The sequence below is a fragment of the Platalea leucorodia genome (genome assembly GCF_965183815.1).
Source record: "Platalea leucorodia genome assembly, chromosome: W".
Taxonomy (NCBI): Eukaryota; Metazoa; Chordata; class Aves; order Pelecaniformes; family Threskiornithidae; genus Platalea; species Platalea leucorodia.
In genome coordinates, this window is record NC_138859.1 from 2,464,442 (window position 1) to 2,484,097 (window position 19,656).

Genomic DNA, 19,656 nt, shown 5'->3' on the forward strand with positions numbered 1-19,656 from the left:
ATATTTTTGTACTCTTCATTATAATAAATTAAAGGAAGAAAGAACACTAGGACACTAGTTTGAGCTGCAGGAAACCACTAACCTGGATGAAGACTTCAGGACAGGTCAATTTACTCCTCCAAGTTACTTCTCCCCTTTCATTTTTGTGGCTGTGTTAGGTATCTAAAGCACAGTGCATTTGGGTCAGGCATCATCTCTTACTTCGCAGCACTCCTACAAAGCGAGGCTCCAACTTTTGCTTGGAGAATCTAAGTGTGACTGCAATATAAGTCCAGAGAACGGGATAATTGGATCATATCGATTCATATAAAACTTTTCATTGCAAAAATACATAACACGACAAAAACCAGAGCGCATACTGAAGTACATAATTTTGAAAAGTATAGCGCTTACAACAAAGTTTTTCCTTCAGCCTCCAGCCAGAGCACTTCTGGCTTTGAGTCTTCTTTATGCCTCCACGCGCAAGTAGCTGAAGTCGGCAATTCCTTGATCACGCCATAAAGAAGATTTGTGAGGAAGGGAGGCCGAAGACGACAGACCAGGTAACAATAATTATGAAGTTATTAGAAGCACACATCATATGATAAAAACTTAAAAATAAATTGCTTTGAAATACAGATTTTTACTTTCCTCAACGCTTAAGATAAAATAATATTAAATAACTGCTGTCTCAAGTTAGAACTAAAGGTTAAAGGATAGTAATTACTGATTATTTAAAGGGTAGTTGTAATGAACTAAGATAAAAAGACATGTCACATTTTTAAGCCAGATATTATATTTTTAGCGGGGAATGTGACTCTAGCCAAGTATTAGCAGGAGACTGCACTTCGATTAGAAGCAAAGCTCTGACTTGCAATAAAGTTCTTACAGTAACAGAAAGTCTACAGTGCTTCAGGTCATCGCACTGTTTGTGCTCTCCGGATCAGAACACAGATGGTTTTTAATAGGAAGTTTGTATTTCACATGCAGTTAAACGCACATACACATACATTTTAATAAATCCAGGAGTTTTGCAGAGTAAGACATAAAACCAGTTCCTCCAGTGTTGTGTAAGTGAAATTTGCACTGCAAGTGACGTGACCTCGATATGAAAAAATTTTAAAACCAATGAAATTATTGTGTATTACATTATATCACCGAAGCAGAACATCACATCAGGATTTTATAACATGATATTCAGCAAGGGAATAAACCCTGTAAATTCAGGAAAAGAAGTACATTGGGTGATTGTCTTTAACCTCTGATTTCAAAGCCAATAATGACAGGACATAAAGCACTTTTGTTTAGCTTTTAAAAGCTACAAAATACATACAAAGGAATAATAAAAAAAGGCAAGAAAAAGCACTAAGATTAATAAGAAAAATTCCTTCTCTTAGGAGGTTTCTATCAGGCAATTCAATGATTCAAAAATATTAACTTCAGCCTTGCTGAGTAAAAGTAATTGTTTTCCCTTAAGTCAGCTGATTTCTGGTGCCTTTTCATCCATTGTCATCTCTTGTTATTTAGGACATCATATAACTAGCCTTGATTGTGTTACGGAGTTAAGAGAATGAAATTCCAATTTAGAAGATGCTTAGTACTCAAAAACCTTCAGTATGTCAACTTGCTTAAAGGTAGATGCCTGCTTTGATGTGTTGCTGTGTCACAGTTGCACCTTCAAAGACTGAAAACTTCCCGAAGTTAGAGATGACTGCGCCTAGTTAGCAACTTTGAAAATTAGGTTTAACGTCAAGTCCCGCATAAGCGCAGTGTCTCCTAGAACTTCTGGGGCCCCTTGCTCATTAGAAAGCTGGGGTCAAAAGGGACCGACCTTTTCTAGAGGGGAATTGTTATTGAAAGATTTCCTCCTCTTTCATCAGCTATCAACATTATCACCATCTCAGTAAGTTCTGTAACCACCAGTACAACACGGTCTCCTATTGATCTTTGATGGAGAGGCTGAGGGAGAACAGGCTGTTGTCAATACGAAACTGAACTGGGGAGTAGGCACAAGGACTGCAGAGTTCTTGTGATGGCAGATGGGAAGAGGAGGTGAGGCTTTGCATACTGCAGATTTTTTGATAGCCAGCCTTTGCTACAGATAAGGCAGGACTCACTATCCCTTGCCTGATTTCTCTAGCAGCAAGCATAAAGTAGCACAAAGATAAGGAACCTTTGCCTGGCTGGGGGTTACTATCGATTTATGAATTCTGATATGTGAACTTTAAAGTTGGAGCTTTGACTCTGCATGGGGCATAGAAGAGTGTGTTCAGAGAGCTGCCAAAAGCTTCTCATCTACCTAAGCACTCGGTACCAGCACAAATCTGATGTAAGGCACTGAAGAACTGGCTTCAAGTTATAAAGTTCCTTGTGCAGTATGCACTGTATAGTGCATAGAATACATCTCTCCCGAGGCTGTTTTTTCAGAGCCAGGCAACTTTAGTCTTTGATAATTTCTGAATTTCAGAGTTGATGAACTGCGAGTATTGGACACTGCTTGTGTTTTCCAAACCAGCCCGCTACCTTAGAACTGCTGCATACAACACTTATTTCTTTTGTGATAGCACACACAGGCTCAAACCACATCACCTATTACGCAGCCCAAACGCAGAAGATGTTGTACCCCTACTAAGAAACAGCCACAGACTTGCAGGGAACTCCAATAATCTTGTAATAATCCACATCACAAGACCCGAGGTTCCCATACTAATGGCTGAAAAGAAAGGTGTAAACCCTGCCATTTCAGTTTTAGCCCATTTGGGGATCCACCAGCAGAGCCTATAGTTACTGTACGCCTTCGCAGACAGCTTACCTTAGAACTTTCAAGTGCAGTAACTCCAGCCAATAGATGATTAATATGTCAGCAAAATAGTTCTCTACCTTCTCTCTCATACCAGATGAAAGACATCTATTACGCTGTCCCTTCCCAGTCTGATGTTACAGAGATGCCAGACTAGGGGATGTAACCTCAGCTGTCCCATATTGTCATTTTAATTAAAGCCATATCCTGTAAAATGCTATATGCTGCTGAAGCCCTGATAAGATCCTATTATCAGAAAGGAGCAAATTTGTGATGCTATCTGGGCCAGCCCATGATTATCTGCCAGAACAAAAGGAATGTTATTAAACAAACCGTTAGATCACTATGGGAGAATAGAATGAAAACCACGCTCCAGTGAAATCCCTTATCTCTCTGGGGTCACACCTGCAGCATGCAGTCGCTGCTCTGCGCTGAAAACTAGAGCAGAGAGAAAGAGGAGGAGTTGCTGGCTCCTGTTTTACTATGGAAAGTTTTGTTCCTTTCCTGCAATTTATTAGTAGGAGAAATACCAACTTTAATATCAATTAACTCCTAGGAGATGATAGGTTCTTAAGTACATTTTCAAAAGTCTCATTAAAACCTGAAGTGACTATATTTGCTTTTCTAAATACAGCCATTACTTTTTAGGACACAAGGAAGAAAGGGTTACACCATCTCTCTTACCTTTAAGGTTTAATGATCTCCTGTGGAACAAAAGCAGTGGGAGGCAATTGCCACACTGCGGTTTCTTTACCTTGACTTCATTCTTTCACTTCTCTGAGCCAGCCAAATAACATGTCAGCCCCCTTGAGGTGGATCCTGGTCTTTGTGCAGCCAGAACAAACATTCAGCAATTCCAGAGGAGGCCAAGAGCTGTGTCACAGCCCTGGATTCTCTCAGGTTTCTTGGTGTTACAGGCACCAAAAACAGCCTTTCATTTTTCAGATAACTAAGTCCATGCATGCACGGGCCATATTTCTGTTCCTCCAGGCAAGCACAGAGCTCACGCATCAGAGCAAGCTGGCTGATGTGCCTGTCCCACTCCAAAAAGCCACACTCAGCTCCTCCGATTTCACAGCTCTGAACAGACAAGCTCTGAATCAGAAAAAAAACAAGTGCAGCCTGAGTATCTTTCTGATTTTTAATGACTCTGTTACTACATGAGTAGCAAGAACAGCCCTACCACACTATTCAGCTAATTAACTATCCTCCTCTGCTGGGGAACCTAAACAAAGAGCTTAAACTACTTTGGGAGTGGTGTTATCTAGTGTCTGCACAGATGATCACAAGCAGCTCTGGCTTCATTAGTTACCATTCATCAGCTGAGCTGCATTAACTCCCATCTCCATGCCCCCCCCAAAAGAATGCATTATTTTAACCCCATCGGGTGGCTTAATGCCCACAGCTGCCTCTACTCAACCACTGCAATGGGTGGAAAGCACCTGCGGACCCTTACCATAGCTCAGCTGGAGAACAGTAGTTCCCTGTGTGCGTGGAGTTACTGCATATCCTATCTCTGCTTATCCTAGGATAAAGAAACAAACCCCCCTTTTCTGGGAATGCAGCCCCTCCTACTGAACTTATAGGAACTACATGGACTAGTAATAGCAGTTCAGTTAGTAATAAAAGGCTACTAAGAGGAACGAATTCAGACAGCAAATGAGTTTTAAACTGAAGTTGTAAAAGAGAACACAGTTTCCTCGTCGAACATTAGATTCAAGGCATCAGTAGCTTCTCTAAAATGCATTGTTTTATCTCAAAAAAATTCATGAAAGAAAAGTCACTAAAGGGAGTTGGCAGCTGATAAAAAGGATATTCGCAATAACTAAAGAACAGTAGCAGGTATATTGTATAAATTCATCAGAACTTAATGAACTGGTCTTTAAAAAAATAGTTTGATCTTCCTCATCCATATGTATTTTGATAGGATAACAAATACAGATACAATTTAAAAGGGGTGCCAGTTCTATTTGATGTGTTTTCATATTTCATTCTGACTGTAGCAAAAGCTTTAAGCTGAGGCCAAGACTGCCTTCCCATTGATTTGCGCTGTAGCAGCTCCACCTATCGCTGGAGAGGAAGGAGATGAACAAAGCGGGCCTCCAGTGACGGCACCAAGCAGACTTGGCGCCCGAAAGCAAGACCTTGAGTGTCTCACAGAGCTGAGGTCCTGTGGTTTTGTTTAAACTAGATCGGAGCGTAACACTGGAGCCTGGCGCTGGCATCACCTGTGCATGAGGGAAAAAGGGGAATCCTTGCTGCTTTGCCCACCGGATCTGTGCTGGACCTCTTAGCTCCTGCTAAGACCCTGATGTTTTCTTGACAGTTTTTGAAGTTTGTGGAAATAGGAAACAGCTTCAAACTGACAAACCCTGAAAGTATTGCTGCTATCTTGCAGCTGGCCTTGCCAGTCCTTATAGCTGAGGCAGCAAGAGGCCCTTTCTGAACCCACATAATTTGGATTGTGAGGAGTATTCCAAAGACATTTTCATGAGTGCCTGATGCAGAGACATTAGTGTTTGCCTCCTGGTGCTTCAATGATGAATTGGGAAAGGCTGCTTTTGAATTTAATCCAGGAATATTTGTACACAGTAGTTGTTGGTAGCATTTGTTCTCTGTACCATATCTGAGACGCAAAGATCTATTACAATGACCCAATTCTGGTTGCAGAGATGCAGTCATTACTAAAATAAGCTTGTGAGGGGCTGCAGAAGCCTCGCAGTTCTATTTTACTTAAATTGTTTGCCATTCTTCCTAAAATTGATTTTGATCTAAATAGATTTTTTGTTCACAGAGTCTTGGCTCTGGTGTCTTTCCATTCACTGATATATGATGCTATTTGACTGATTTAACCTTTACTTCTATGTGATTTATACAGTGCATGCTTTCCAATATCTGCCTCCCAGTCATGAATGTTATCCTTCCACACGTGTATTTTTCCTACAATATTTGGCTTCGAGTCCTATACGCACAACTCTAGATTATTCATTTTGGCATCCTAGTTCCTGTCACTTGTATATCAGCATTTTGTTCTTAATGATCAGGTAGGGAAAATAGAAAAAAAAAAAAAAAGTCTTAAGATTAACTTGCAACACTTGTATTTTGCAGATACTCTTCATTTCCAAATCGCCTCAAAATACGAGTAGTACAATTTGCAAGATGGCAGCTGAGTTCACAGACAGCCAGAAACCTAGTAAGTGCCTGGAAAGAAATCTCTTTGGTAGCATGCTGGCTGACTGTGGCCGGTATCAGCTGCATCAGAGAAAGGTGTGAATGGTCCAGATTCCATTTCAACTTTACATGTTAATTGTTGGTTCCAGTAATTTCTTACAGTACTACTTTGTTTCTGTTGCCCTTGCTCCTAAATTTGTATTGTAGAGAAAACATAAACAAGCCAAAGAAAGTATATTTCCTAATTTTCTCTTAGGCTGCCCCTAAATAATATTTAATTTTATTTAATACTAATATTGAAACTGAATTCTCAATAGAGAAACACTTCTATGTTTCAACTAGCTTTAAACACACACTTTTTGTCAAAATCTTCAACAGAAGTTTAAGATCTATCTAATATCTAATCACAGCTTCCTCAAACAAAGGAAAGGGAAAACATAGGCAGGTAAAATGCCATTGCATACAGTATAATTAGCCAGGATGTTCAGAATAACATCTCCTCTTCCAAAAAGTGCCAGGGGACCTCGGCAACTTACACCATCTGCTTTTGCTGTTGCAGTTGGCATGTGCGCACCTGGTTTAGAAAGCTAAGTAAGATAAGGATTTACATGTATATCAGTAATAACACCTACAGAGAATTGTATTTTAAAAGATGGAAATAAAGAGTTAAGAGAGAGAACAAGGCGGGATGCTATTTCCTCCCTCGAGCTCTTTCACTGACCGACTCCCGGACAGAGATTTGCAGGCAGGCAGTTACTCCTTTCAGCGAGGATCTCATCCTGTTGCGAGAGCTGATATTCTCATTGGATGGCTCATCCACGAAGCTGACATTTCCTAGTCGTGGAACGCTGTGTCACTAGCGCAAGACAGCAGTAAAACAAGAAGCTCAGCAACAACGACAATCTGCCAGCTCTACTGCCAGCTCTGCTCCGAAAATACCAAGACTTTATCCCTTCCCCCCGCGCCGAAGCTAGCAAAGCTGTTCTTAGCTCATAGCGTGGATTTCCCCAGGTGAAGTGCAGATGGACCGAGTTCTGTACAACCCATAGCAAGCCTAGGAGATAATTACCCACTGCAAGGACCAGAAGCAGCCCAGATAATTCAAACCTACTTACCAATTCCACTATCAAAAAATAAATAAATAAAGCATAAGCTGCTCCAATTCATTACTGTTTATTCATCCTTTGAGTGCACTACACACAGCTGTTAAATGGCCAATAAATTCTTCCCATTGCAGTGAGCAGTCCTCAAATTCAGAAGGACTGCCTTGGCAACTTTTTTGGCAACACCTAACATCAAGCCGTTTTTGCACAGAGGAACCGCTGCTTTGGATGGAGCTCATGATACAATTCATCCCCTTTCCTTTTTCCAGGAAAGGTGCGTACCAGACATTTTACAGCATCCTGGGGAGCTACTACGGAGTAACTAGAAAACAAGGAAAACTTGCTATTGCCTTGACAGCTGGTTATGCCAAGGAATGTGAGGGCCCATAGGCCTTTTAACATGGTTTTATGTGACTGTAAGTGCTCTTGTTTAAATATAATGCCTTTAATATTACATATCAGGAGCATTTGAATAAGCATATCCAACATGTCATTGCGAGACTGGTTATTGACAGAAAGCATACTTGAATGCAATTTTAAAGATATATTTGCTTCTTGTCACGAAGACAGTTCAGACCTATCAGCAGTTCATTCAGCCGTACGCAAAGTAACAACAGGAACCTATATAGTGTCTGTCTTAAGGATAAGAAAAGCAATTAACCACCCTCACTGCATCATCAGCTGCGGTAATGTGTTTACTATAAGCAGGAGTGTGTCTAAAACTTAAGGAGAAGTCCCTTTGATTTCTCATTTCTTCCTTTCCTAACCCAGGAACAGAGAGCCTCATACAACACAGCTTTCTTCAAGCCTCCAAATTAATCTCAACTCCTCCAGAGCAGTAGAGAGAAAAGCCAAAGGACAAACCGCTTTTTGAAGTCAGGTACAAACTTTTTTGCTGTTTGTGCAGTGCATAGACATACATAGCCAGGTATTCTGATTACCAGCACTTTTATTAACAGATTTGACGATGAGGGCTAGAAAGGGGTAAAAGATGTTCCTCTGGTCCTGGCTCTATCACACACTCAAGGCATGAACTCGTGTGAGCCCCTTGATCTCTCTTTGTCATTGTGCCTTTACCTATAAAATGAAGGATCCTTTGTCTTACCTATTTTAACTATTTGGTAAACGTTTTAACTGTAAGTGCACATAATGCATAGCATTGAGGGACCCTACTGAAGCTTTTTGGCATGATATTAATACAAAGAACTGATGAAAAACTAAGATTATTGGCAAAGTTGGAATATAGAAAAAGTTAATAAGAAAGGCATATCCATGAATATAATTTTATTGTACACCCTGTGAAAAAACCCCTCTGATAAAAATGTTTGAGGAAAGAAAAGGGGTCACGAGAAAGCAAAGAACTGAGCATTTTCTTCAGATTTTTAAAAAGACTGTCAACACCAAGAGAAGCATAATAAACATCCCACAAACCGAGGACTCTGGAATAGACAATGCTCTTTTAAAAAAAGGCTTGCTTTCCTTTTGATTTCACCTTTTGAGGATAGTAATAAATACGTGAGGGAGAGAAACGTATTCCAAAACCAAAATGAAACAAAAGAGTCCAAAACTAAATTTACAATTCATAAGATTTCAAAAAGTTAATGGACAAACCCCCATCATTTCCTGGGGGGAACACATGGCCACAATTACTGCATCAAAGAACGTTTATGTTTACCTGATCGCAGCAAGTTTTGTTCTTGAAATGGAAAAACTAATGAATATCCTTTGCTGCTGATTCCCAATACCTTCCTGTGAGGTCAAGGGTCTGAACACACACGCTGGCAGCAGCGCCTGTCTCCTGTGTTCATGCACAAGAATCCTACAGCAGACTTCTTTACAAGCACTCTAATTTTTCTACTGAAAATGCAAACTGGGACCACAGCTGCTCCAGCACTGCTCCCTAATCCAGGTAACCTGCTGACTCCTTTATCTCTGTCTCTATCACTCCATCGGTTCAGAGCCGAATCAACACTAGTAGAAATGCTAGAGGCTGCCTTCAGCAGGGCTGTCAGAGTTGCTAGCGCTGACATTGTTGAATGTGGGGATATGACAGTAGTGCATTTTTAGAACATTTTCATGTCTTGGCTGGCTGAAAAGCCAGCTATCAAAAAAACAAGGAAAATGAGTTTGTTTGGGGTTTTTTTTTTAAATAAAGTGTGATTGTAGTAATAACAAGATATTTTCATTTGTGCATGCGCACACACACACACAAAAGGTTAAACCGATTTTTTTTAAAGTAGCATCAATATTACAACTCTGTGCATCCTCCCTGTGAAAAACAAATTCTTATCAATTTTGGCACTTACAGTCTAGTTGTCATCTAGCTGTACGCTTCAGAAAATTCTTTTCCACTTTATCCTTTAATCACCTTTTGTGGTCTTTACAGATCCTATGCTGAAGGATGCCAAGCTGAAGAACCACTGTCCATATGTGAATTCAGCTGACACCGATATGGGATGCAGCAAGATGGACAGTACTATCAAATTTCAGTATTACCTGTCTTCTATTTATCTGGTATTAGACACCATTAGGTGTCAGCTTAAACATTGCAGAATGAGAGGGAAAAACTCCCACCATTTTTTATAAAGCTCAGATGCACACTAGTGTCAAAAAAATAGCCTTTTAAATGTAGCTTCTGAATTCTTCTAAAAATAAAATTCATCAAACTATCTCTGAAGAGGCTATTCAGGAAGCTAAGAAGTTAATGTGTGAGAGGCAGAGCACTGTCATGATTAAAAGATGGCCATGGTACAGAAGTCAAGGAGTAGAAATAAAAGGTCAATTTTCATCGTGACCAAAGATCAGAAGTTAGATGCCATCGAGGGCACATTTTATTTAATATATTTATAAATGAACTTTTTGGCAGCGACTCAGAAGAAATGCTGCATATCAGTCATTGGAGTCTTCTAATCTGGTTCTTACCATACTTTTTGTTTACCTAGACGTGAATGTGTGCTGGCTTTTAATTGCCTTTTCTGCTTTTTTCCTTTGGTCTGTCCGATTTAGGATTTTAATGAACATTAGAAGCCCACCACAACACGAAGTCTTGAACCTACCAAAATGACTGACACAGCTGCTTACGAAATATCTGCATAAACAAAGTCCAATTATGTCTAAAAAGGCAAGCCCATAAAAGGGAGAAGACAAGCAGAGAGACTGATTAACAATGCTAAAAAATATCAATAGCCAAGATTTAGAAAACATGGGTGAGAAAAAACTGGATAGTTGCACTTGATATTATTACCACCACGATCAAGAGTCTAGAAGCAGGAACAGATGTTCTGAAAAAGTGTCAATTTTATCCACTAATTTAAATGAAACCCTCTCTGGAGGGAAATTCTCCAACTCACTTAGGCTCTCTGCACCAGTTGGCTATTTAGTGAAGGAGATGGCATCCAATTTTCATGAAATCCATCTTGTGACTGCTAAGGCATCTCTTAATATGAATAGCTGAAAAGGGTGTGACAGTTTTAAAGACAAAACAGAGACCCTTATCCTCGTCCATAGAATAAATAATATGAAAACCCCGGACTGATTTCTGTCAGAGACCACATTAATTCTGTCTGTTACCTCATCCCAAAATAGCCTAGCATTCTGGCACTCTCACAAGACAGGAGATAAAGTGTGCCCTGCTCATTCACACTCCCAGCAAGCACCATGTGTTTCATTTAAGACTCTTAAATGAAACAGTAAGCCCTTCACTAAATGTAGTTATTCTGGTAAGTTAAGAGAGCACAAATACTAAGCAGGGTTAAACACAGCCATGTGGTGAGCACAGTACTGATGTCAGTTTAAATCAGAGGAGGCTCCACTGATTTCTATGGAACTAAACACTCATTTCTTATTTCAGTGTAAAACTAACAAACAAAAATACCAACAAATTCAGACAAAGGAAAACTGTCATCAAAGTTAGGTTAATGCAAGTCAGGAGTAACTCCCGTGATACTCACCAATTCAACTTCCCAAAGCTTGCATTTCAGGTAGAATTAGTAGCAATTTTCTTTCCAATTGACAGTCATAGATGCAAGGGATTGGGTGAATAGGATCTCAGTTGTTTCAGTATAAAATATGAGATTAAGTCATACCACATCTTGAGTTCATCACAGTTCACATTTTTCCTGGATAAATATCACTGCATTTTCTATAAGAACCACTACAGACAGTTTATCTTTTTAGGCACAAATGCAAATACCTAAACCCCAGTGATCATTCCAGCGTAAGTGGTATGAGTCACCTGCAAATTCATCTGTTACTAGTACTGCACATGCAAGGCACATGAATTATTTTTTTACCGTTCTCTTAAGCCATGCTTTTCTACTGACTCTCAGAGGAAAGAAAAGTAGCAGGTAGCCGTTTCTAACTGTGAGTTTCTAGAAATGCAAACTGAATCTTGAGATTTCCCTTTAAGTATTCAGTAACATAGTGAGGAGGCTGCCTTTAATTACTCAGCATCTCATTTCAATAGAGCATAGTCATGAGATTATAATCATGAGAGTGAGAATGGATACTAAGTCTTCACCTACCATCAAACTACATATTTTGTTGTATGAGAAAGAGACGGACTGCCGAAACACAAGTATTGCTAAGGTCTGAAAATCACAATTCCCTAATTAACTAAAACTTCAGAATTCAAGAATCCATTTAGCTTGAGTTGAAGGATAAGACAAAGTGAAACAGTTGAATGTCGTTAAGGAGAGGGAAGGAAATAACCAGCCTAGAGATTCAGCTGTCAGAAATTTCAGGTTTTTAGTATCCACATATATATTATCTGTATAATGTAACATATATACAGCAAAATCTTAAATCTTGATGCATCAGCACTCAGTGCTTTGCTCATCTAATATTGCCTTTTGCACCAGAGCATTTTGTGCAAGAAAGATTTTAATTTTCCATTGAACGCAAATGTGATGCTACATGAAGTGATAATGAAAGAGAGGCATAAAACCAAAGGAGCAAGACCAGTTCACTCTATACGTGTCCTAATGGCCTCCCTTTCATTCCCCTTCTCCCAAAAAGATTTGATTTCTAGCTGTTCCATTCCATTGAAATGAAAACAAAATAATTTAAAATAACCCTATGCACTAGCACATTACCTTGTAGAAATAATTCAATTAAACTTTGATAATAGCCTGTTGACATGGTTAGCCACTCAGAGGATCAAGAACTGTGCTCTGAAGACGTGCATTTTGGGTCATTCTTGCTACAGCAAGGAACTGTTTTTTCCCTTTTACACATGAATGCATATAACCCTTTGGGGAATGTTAAACCCTGTCAAAACAAAGGTATGTAGATTTTTAAGAAACAGTTGTGTGAGCAAGTAGGACAAAATTTATCAAGGGTAACCATGAGATAAGAAAATTCAGTTCGTGTTATAAAATGGAGTCAGAAACAAGTAATGGATTTTGTAATATTTTTTAATGTGTATAGAGATACATACACATGCATATTTACTTGTTTCCTATTCATGGTAACATATGTATGGTGCACTCCTAGGAACTGAAGTCATAATTCTCACTATGATTACTGTGTAATGCTTTCGCAGAAAGCCAGCAGCAAAAGATATCCTTACTACATCACCCAAATTCCTCGAGCCCAGATCTCCTTAGCAGCTGGATCATACACCGGTTATATGTTCATTTTTTCCTTCCTCTTCTTACAATACTTAGTACTTTATCTGTTTCCTTCAGCCTCTTTCCACCTCTTCAATCTGTGTTTATGAGGAGTGAGCAAGCTTTTCAAGGCTTTAAAAAGTTAGGCTTCATGCTTTTTAAAGCATTTCTGTTCTGTGCCTCTGATCAAAAATCTTTTTCAAAGGGCCAGCCCAGCTTAGCAATATGCATTGCTGACTTTTTAGGTGCATATCTAAGGCACTCCGATCTAGGGAAACAAGCACCAAGCTGGGTACCAAGAAACTCCTGTTAATAACCCAGTGCTATTACTCAGGTAGCAGACTACAGCATCCTGCCTAGGGCCCAATTTTACTCTCGAATGCACAGATAGAGCAAGGGAACCGCAAGCTGGAAAGGTTGGGTTTGGGAGGAAAGTAGGAACCTGAAGGGTTTTTCACTCTCCTACTTGCCTTGCCTCTATTCCTGCTGCCCCCTGCTTTTGCAGCACAGATACGACACAACCAGAGACTTACCCAGCCTGCTCCTCTGTTCACATTATTTTAACCCTCCCACAGTGCTACTTTAGAATCATCTAAAGTGTTGCTCAGGTCCCCTGGACAGAATCGCTCCGGTGCAGGAAGGATGCTGCAGACATGGGAAAACACTTACAAATAACATCGTAAATCCAACAGGGGAGCCCAGGCTTGATAGCTGGGAACACTCGAGATGGGATACTTCAGGGTTTATTCACCTCTAGGCTTGGGCAATAGCTAAGGAAAAGAAATCAGAATTTCACTTTGGAGTTTAGCTACATAATTTTTTCAAGTCCAATCTTAGGTCCCTAAGTTCAGAGTTACACAGGAATGAATCATATAGCCAGCACACTGACAATTACTAAAGCTAGTATCAACCAGGAACACTAAAAGAGAAAGGGTTTTTTCCTAACTACTGTTCTCAAAGGAACAAATCACTTTCCTATTCCATTCCTCTGACAAAAAAAACTCCCTAAGGGTGTAAATACACTGAAGAAAACAAAAAACTAGAAATCAAGTCCAAGCACTGTCCTCTATATCCAGCCTTGCTGACCCTTCAACTGCTGTCTGCACGTTCCACTCCACTTATTTTATCTGTGATTTCTTGTATGTGCTGACTCCCACCCTATTCAATAAAACAGGCATGAATAAATACCCCCATGTAAAACCAGCATGATCAAGGGAGTTACAAAGTGCTTTTGTTTGACACCTCCAACTTAAATAAAGTAAAATAAAACCAGAGAGACTTCACACAACCTATCCAAACATCTTTCATTAGTAAACTGCAACCAGCTTCTGGCAGAAGTTGCTCTTGCAGCAGTGTGTGCTACACAAGGTGATCTGCTTAATGCAGGGCTGCTGGCCAATTTGTTTGTCAGAGTCAGTTAACTATAAAGGTACTATGTTACTTCCCACTGCCTTTTATTTTGGGACATTTGCTTCCCGTTTATAAATAATATAGTGAAAACAAATCTTTTGCAGGGTTACTCTAAGAACATCAAAGCCTTGGAACCAAGGCAAAACACACTTTCATAGCCAGGCTGCTATTGGAGGTGTCTATGTTAAAAAGTTCACGCTAGAGAGACTGATCCCCACCTAATTTGAGGGGCACCTATGGCACAGCCCAGCACACGGGGCTGCTCCTAGGGAGCTCAGGCGTGAAGAGCACTGTTCCCATATGAACTACGGGGGCTCCCCCGTTCAGAGTCTCTGCCGGAGAATACTCATCACAGAAGGGACAGCCTCATTTCCAGGGGCTGGAAAGATCTGATCTCCCGATGACTGTGGGTTCATACAACTAACAACCTGGTAACATTCCCCCCTGCTCAAACGTGAGATATATTGGCAGGGTTAATAAGGAATTTTGGATGGAGAGGGAAGACAGGGAATTCATAGTACTGCTACTTGCTCTGGGTCCACAGCAGAGATAAATATGGCCTATGCTTTTTAGAGCTGCCTATTTGGAGTCATTAACTATGCCTGCCTTCCTGCAGACACCTTCCCCAAAACTAAAGGAGATGATACATATTTCCCTATCATGATGGAGTGTCAATATAGTAAAGTTCCATGAGGCAGCTCTTGATAGCAGACAGGCTTCTTCATAAATTTTTCAGTAGCTACCATCAAAATTAAAAACAGTGTGGAATAATTTCAGAAAGGCATGAGAACTTGGGATTTTTTTTCTTGGATAGTATAAAGCAAAAATGCCACAGGAGATGCTTCTGACATCAGCAGGCATTTTAATTGCCGTGAGTGTCTGTGGCACATTAGAAATACTATATGAGAATGCTAATGCTTAACAGCCTGCAAAAGACATTTTTCCCAGGGTTTTATACCTCTGGATTGTAAATTAAAATCATCATAGGAGGTAACATGCAATAAACCTATGAAGACATTTATACATCATATGGAGTCAGTGATGGGCCAAGGACTTGTTTCTCATATATCATGAAGTTACATTTACCAAAAGGTAAATTCTTCACAGAAAGCAGGAAAATTGTGTCTTTTAGGGGTGTTCTGAATGTTTCAACTCGTTACCTATTAGCTCTGTCAAACGAATCATTTACTGACAAGCAGACGTTGTGATGGGGACATGGCCAGAGGATGCTCCAGCTCCAGTACAGTCCCACCACCAAGAATCCTTTCCTGTTGAAACAAGGCGTGGTGGCGGGTTGGTGCGTATCTAGGCTCCAGCTGGGCAGGAGTCAGGCCAACACGCCGAGCAGCACTCCCGGGTCACGCGATCTATACATGGACTATGGTCAGACACCAATAAGCAACTACTGAAAGCTGACTGTGAACAACAAAGCAATGGGTCCTGGATAAATGCAATTAAGGCTAATCACCTTCCTGGCTTCTTTCAGATGGGAGCATCTCACAGCCGTAACTGCACAGGCAAGCCCTGAAGAGCAATATCATCATATCGTTGATTTAGAAATCTCTGTCTAATTTTAATTTAACAGGACAGAAAGGTTTGAAATTTCATAGTGAAAAACACTTGAAAAGATCAAGTGCTGAAAACCCCTTAGTGAACACAACCATTTCCTAAGAAAAACCCCCAAATATTCAGAATACATAACCCAACTAAGAATCCACGTCAGGTTGGACATTCTACCTATTACAGAACACAGGAATCTCATAGTTAAATTCCTTTTGCCTTGTACAGCTTTGCCTCTATAACTTTTAAACCCCTGAAAGAACATAAAGTTAAAATTTTAATGGCATTTCAGCAGAACCTCTTTGAATTTTGTATTAGATCTCAATTTAGCCTCCAGTAAAGCCTTTAGAAAAAAAAATTCTGATGCTTAAAAATGTAATAATCATACAGGAACCTTCCAAAGTCAGCATCAAATAGAATAAAATATATTTTATTAATGATAACAATTCACAAAATTACTACTCCTGCCACTCTCTGCCCACATGAGAAACTTCCTCTGCTGTATTATATTGCACGTACGTTAGCTACCGGTGTTTGTTCTGTATGATTTAACCTCCTGATTGCTTTGAATGCTTAATGAACTAGGATGCTTTCACTAATGATTAAAGAGACATTCACCATTATAAAGACATTCTAGTCCATTCTAGAGGAGTCTCCACTGTAGAGTCAGTAAGAGACCGTTCTTCACGAGGTCAGCTTTAGTCTAGACCAAGGGAGATCCAAAGACTGAAACAGAGAGCGCCCTGGCAAGACACTTGCTTTCGGCTGAACCTGTTGATGTGCAGAGAAGCAGGCAACGCCTGCTACTGAACTGCAGTGCCTGTTTGGGCCCAGTCTTGTAAACGTTTTAATAAAAATATTTTATAAAGGCCAACTGACTGATATATGAAGTGGGTTCTTTAACGGTTTAGGGAAACCTGTAAAGCAATGAATAACTACGTTGTAATATATCTTCACTAATCAACATACTCTTTTAGCATGGATCCTTCTTGCAAGTAGAGAGCAAGATACAATAAAGAGCCCTGTAAGAACAATCCACACTGATGATGAAATATTAAGCCCTTTTATAAATATGTTTCATAGAAAATTGCATATTGCAGAATATGGCTGATAATCTTCCCTTGCCAAACAGCTCGTGGGTTACTAAGCAGTGATGTCTGCCTTTTGTCTGGCTTCTGACAGAACACAGCCTTCCCAAGCTGGATTGTTTTCCTAGTCAAATGTATCTTGGGTCCTACTCCACTTCAGCAGAACTGACTCGCTCTATATTGGATGCCATCCGTGCCGAGATTTATCATTTAATTATAACTAGGAACACTGAGTAAATCCCAGTTGCTTGGGGAAATTACTTAACAGAAATGCTGGATTCTCAATAAAACACTGGGAGCTTATTGCTTAGACATCATCTCAAGGGCTCCCCCCTTCTTCCTTAGCTTTCTGTTTTCCCAGCAGAGGACAGGCACTAATTATGAGGAGCATAATACCTTCCAGAGGAAGTCTGAGAAACATGCTAGGAACACGCAAAGGGCAAAGGCATTAGAAAGCTTTCTGACATCTTCAGATTCAGACCATTTGCTACAGTTTGCCAGCTAGTCTTTCTTTACCGATGTCACCTATTGCTTGTGTAATTTGTTTTGACCGTAGCTAGGCAAGCTTCTGCCACACCAGACCACTTGAAATAGCAGCCTGAAATATTTAGAATAGATTTGCCATTCTTCATGGCTTCTGCACCACTGAAAAACAATTGTGTCACTGTCCTGAAGAAGTAACATTTAACACATTCATTATTGTAAGGGACGACACAGGATGTCACAACATAAAATGAAAAACACTTCAGATATACTTCATTCACTTTCAGGCATTCTCTCTTTTACCTGTGGGGAAGGACTGAGAACCTAATTGATTATTGTTTCTACCCTGAAAACCCCAATATCAAAGGAAAGCAATTATGACTTCTTCATTTAGAACTCTTGTCAGACGTTGGATAGGAACAACTAACCACACCATGGTCCTCAGGGTTTCTAAGGGGAGAATTCAGCCGTAGGAGACTTCTGTCTATAAAGTTCTGAAGAACAGAAAACTGCAAAAACAAAAACTGAGTTCCGAAAAGCATGAAAGCAAGCAACTGTCCAACAGTTTTCCCCAAGCTTCACCGCAAGCCAGAAAGACACAATGTTCTCATGGGAGTGATTCTGAGCAGTTTCTGACTGTTGCATGCCCTGGTTATCATATCCATAACTGCCTGCAAACATTCTCAGTGCATGATGAGGGCAAACAAACAAAAAAAATTAGAAAAGAAAAAGACAGATTTACAAACATTTACACATTGAATGTCAAATTTGAAAGAATAAGGAAGCCTTTTCTTTCCCCCATGAATACTTACAAAGCAGCAATTACACGCAATTGGAGTTTATAATATCTCTTCCATTGTCTATTTTTTCAGGGATCACTTTCTATGGGCTTGCAAACAGTGCTACAAAAAAAATTTAAGGAGCTATGAAGTATGAGAATAATTTATCATGGAAAATATGCCAAAAACACAATTAAGAGAAATTGTTGTTAATTTAAAGCATGACCGCAAACAGGTCAATACAAGAGATTGCAGTTCAATATTCATCCCTAGTTTCCACATCTCACAGCTGCAGAGTCAAAGGGTCTGCTACACTTTTTAAAAGTATCATCTGATAGACCAGCATCATAGACCCTTCCAATAATTTCCTTTAGGAGGGACCTCTGAAGGTCACCAATCCCCTGCTCAAAGCAGGACCAAAACATGAGGCTTACGGTCCTAAGTGGTCATCATATAAAAGCTGGGCTGATTGCGTGGTTTGACCTCAAGATACAATAGTTTGGAGGAGTTTTAAGTCTCTTATTCTTGTAGCTTCCAATATCAAAGAAGAAATCAGAGTTCGTTGTCAGAAAGTTTGAATGACTCTTCTGAGAACTGCAGTCACTGAACGTATATAAGAAAGTGAAAATTCTCCATTTCTCTCTCCGGCAAGCAGACAAAAACATGGGATTAAGGAATGGAAGATACAGGGGAGAAGGAAATAATTTCAAATCCTCTGAAGTAAGCTAGTTCTTCATGCTGCTAGAGCAAAGAGGCATCAAGACACAGAAGAGTCAGTCTCAAAATTGGAAAGACCAAGCAGACTTAATGCATTCATGTTCCACATGTGCTCTCTGCATGCTTCTCGCTTCATCAGTAATGTTTCTATGAAAGGAAAGGCCACATGTTGGTAAGTCTGAGAGTATCTTCTATTAGTTAGGGCTGCAGGAACACTTCAAAGCAACTGGGGTGCTTGATGACTAAGTAGGTTTGGCTAAAGAAATCATGTTCCTTTTAACTTTATTGTGATAATGTAATTTAGCTCAAGAAAGATCTCTGCTGAAAGCCTTACAGTACACAGGAGGCAATTCACAAATACAATTCATTTACCATTGAACACGTGCCTCAGTGGGCAATGCTCTTGCTTGCTTGGAATCCAGCTTGTTGGAAGCACTCCCTTGTGTAGCGATACCTTTACTTGCTTTGCTAAGCCTTATAGAATGCATTTACTCTTTTGGAAAAGAGAGAAAAATCAGCGGGTAGAATAAACAGCCCGGTCTAACAGCCAGAGATTTACCTACTGCTTTAGTTGACCAAGAAGCGCCTTTCAGACAAGATGACACATGGCGCAGGTGAACTTGCATTCCATCTCTTGCTTTGTCTTACAGCAAAATAAATTAGAAATTCAAGTCATCTTCAGGAGAAACTTCATTGACTCCAATTACAAACCTGCGATGTTACACCCTGCTTTCACAAGCTGCCTTGCATGTGGCAGACCCTAATCCTTCATTCAGAGAAGCTCTGCAAGGTCAAAGGCATAGATGAGATTACAAGGTCAGGGCTCTTGGTAAGCTCAGTCTGAAAGACAGTCAATTTGAAGCAGATGGCTCTGTGTAAAGACCAAGCAAGATAAAGGGCACTATTGGAATATAAATGCTTATTATAATTCAGGTAAACAGATGGCTAGGTCTTTGC